Source organism: Sturnira hondurensis, unplaced genomic scaffold (genome assembly GCF_014824575.4).
Source record: "Sturnira hondurensis isolate 20B ecotype Veracruz unplaced genomic scaffold, ASM1482457v3 Scaffold0010128, whole genome shotgun sequence".
Lineage (NCBI taxonomy): Eukaryota > Metazoa > Chordata > Mammalia > Chiroptera > Phyllostomidae > Sturnira > Sturnira hondurensis.
In genome coordinates this window covers 32,727,665-32,730,870 of record NW_028082759.1, presented here as the reverse complement: position 1 = coordinate 32,730,870, position 3,206 = coordinate 32,727,665, and the positions used below count along the sequence as shown (strand labels likewise).

Sequence of the window (3,206 nt, the reverse complement as noted above, 5' to 3'; positions counted from 1 at the left end):
GTGGCAGGCAGGGAGCTCTGCGGGGGCCACGGCTGCTGCAGTGGGGGGGACGTCAGCTGACCGAGGCAGAAGCACTGGGCGTGGACACATTGCACATATTTCGAGGATCTTGCTGACAGGATTTCCAGGTAGAATGGGATCTACCTAATCAATAAGACTCCATGGGAGGAGAGAATTTCTGAAATGATTTAAATGAATGGAGAAGCGACCCCCCTGGCGATGGGCGAGGACACACCTGACTGGTGGTGTTGCTCTCGTATCAGTCAGGGGCAGTGCAGGTGCACAGTCCTTAGTTCATCCAAGCTTGTTGCGTGCGTGGGTGGCCAGAGCTGGCTCATGGCTGGGGCACACTAAATCAGTCCATCGGTCAACTAATCAATCAATAAGTGGAGAAGCAGAAGAGAGAGGCTGAAAGTGCAGAGTTGGGTGAGATCATCAAGGAGGGGGGGACTTTTGGACATGGAAGGAAGCTAAAGAATTCAGGTAGTTTGGAGCATCTTGATGAAGTGCAAAAATCATTATTTTCTTATTTATTAAATTTATTGAGGTGACATTGATTAATAAAATTACACAGGTTTCAGGTGTACACTTCTGTAATACATTGTCTGTATATTATATTTTGTATTCATCACTGCAAGTCATTTTTTATTTTTTAATTACAGTTGACATATGGCATTATATTAGTTTCAGGTGTACATCCTTGTGATTAGGTATTATATAATTTACTAAGTGATCATCCTGATAAATCTTGTGCCCATCTGACACCATACATAGTTGTTAGAATATTATTAATAATATTCTCTATACTGTAGTCCCATGACTACTCTGTCACAACCAATTTGTACTTCTTAATTCCTTTACCTTTTTCACCCATCCACCCACCCCCTGCCAATCTGGCAACTGTCAAAAAGTTCTCTGTATCTATGAGTCTGTTTCTGTTCTGCTTGTTTGTTTATTTTGTTTTATAGATTTAGTTATTGATAGACATGTATTTATTCACATTTTATTGTTCATATCTTTTATTTTTTTTCTTCTTAAAGAAGACCCTTTAACATTTCATGTAATACTGGTTTGGTGGTGATGAACACCTTTAGCTTTTTCTGGTTGGGGAAGCGCTTTATCCTTTAAATCTAAAAGATAGCTTTGCTGGGTAGGATAATCTTGGTTGCAGGTCCTTGCTTTTCATCAGTCTGAATATTTCTTGCTGACCCCTTCTCTCCTGTAAAGTTTCTTTTGAGAAATCAACTAACAATTTTATGGGAACTCCCTTGTAGGTAACTAACTGCTTTTCTCTTGCTGCTTTTAAGATTTTCTCTCTGTCTTTAACTTTTGCCCTTTAATTATGATGTGTCTTTGTGTGAGCCTCTTTGGGTTCATCTTCTTCAGGACTTTCTGTGCTTCCTCTACTTGTATGTCTATCTCCTTCGCCAAGTTAGAGAACTTTTCCAACATTTTTTCACATAGGTTTTCAATTTCTTGCTCTCTCTCTTCTGGTACCCTCCATGATGTGAATGTTGGTACACTTAAAGTTGTTGTAGAGGCTATTTATACTAATCCTAATTTTTTGGATTATTTTTTCTTTTTGCTGTCCTATCTTCTATTTGTATGGAAAAGCCACTGGAAACAGCTTGGGTGGGTCTGCAGTTGGTTGAGGTGGGGTCTCAGGGAATCACCAGAGTTGAGGGGGTGAACAGTGTGAACCAGATTGATGGAGTCTCAGATATGGCACCCGCTTCCCTGCTATGAAGGGAGAGCGCTCCGGAAAGGGACAATGGCTTCTGCTCGCACTTCTGCCTGGGAGAAAGCTGCCCCTCTAGCTCTTGCCATGATGCCAGATAGTTCAGTTCCTCCCCATATGTCTCTGGTCCCTTTCAAGCTGCTGCCCCTGAGCTGGAGCTCAGAGGGAGTGAGTCTGAGTAAGTCCATGCACCGGCCCTTTAAGAGGAACTGCCTGGGATTCCAGAATCCTCCCATCTCACTCAGCCACAATCCCTGCTGGTATTTACAGCCAGAAGTTATAGGGTCTTCTCTTCCTGGTGTAGAACCCTGGGCTGGGGGGTCTAGTGTGGGGCTGGCGCCCTTTGTTCTTCAGTAGGGACCTATGTAGTAGGATATCACAATAAAAAAACTTTTTTGATTTTATTTATTTATCTTTAGAGGGGAAGGGAAGGAGAGAGGGAGAGAAATATCAATGTATGGTTGCCGCTCGTGCATCCCCTGCTGGGAACTGGCCTGCAACCCAGGCATGTGCCCTGACTGGGAATCGAACCTCAATCCTTTGGTTCACAGGCTCATGCTCAATCCACTGAGCTACACCAGCCAGAGCGGATATCATAATTTTTATTTGCCACATGTGGGTGTGGGGTCAGCCTGTTCCGCATCTCTGCCCCTCCCACAAGCCTTGCTATGGCTCCTTATTTATATCCTCAGTTGTAGGACTTCTGTTTAGCTAGATTTCAAGTGGTTCTGAATGATGGTTGTTCTGTTGTTTAGTTGTAATTTTCATGTGGTGTGAGAGGGTGTGAGTACCACATTTACCTATGCAGCCATCTTGACGGGAAGCCTGAAGGCTTGTGATGTGATCAAAAGGTGTGTAAGATTCCATTATGGTTTAAAGAGTGAAATTGCCCCATTTAAAATACAAAGAGAACACCTTTGTCAGTAGTAACATGGCTAGCATAAAGGCAAAGATGTCTGAAAAATACAATAAGCCCAGCAAACCTATAGTGAGTGAGAGACAGAAGGGAAGGGAGAGTTAGGAAAAATTTGGTGTAGAAGACATTGGCAGGATTTGGCAACCAATTTAGCATTCAGGATATGGGACAGAAGACAAATTCACTACTACTCCAAAATTTGTACTTGGTGATTTTGAAGAGATGCTGGCAATCTTTACAATACTCAAAAACTCGAACCAGGGTAGAGTCATGCATGAAGAGTAAATAACCTGTCTCCTAAGAAATGTTTAATGTCACAGATCTCGTAGAAAGGCACTAGTCAGAGCGCATAAACCCAGAGGGAAAAAAACTCAGGATTAAAGTCGCTTGGGAGGCTTATCAAGGTTGGGTGGAGTCACAAACAGAGTAAATGAATGTCTCTTACTGTGATTAGAAAAAAGAAAGGATCATTGCAGTGTCCTTAGATGATAAAAAAAAAAAAAAACTTCCAGAAAAGGAGGGACAGAAGGAAGCCCGAGCCTTTCTGGAAGC

General features: G+C 42.5%; 1 pseudogene; it reads left to right on the top strand.

Moving 5' to 3' along the window:
- The first annotated feature begins 208 nt into the window (after positions 1-208).
- LOC118995607 (uncharacterized) lies at positions 209-353 on the top strand (annotated as a pseudogene).
- Positions 354-3,206: the final 2,853 nt, after the last annotated feature.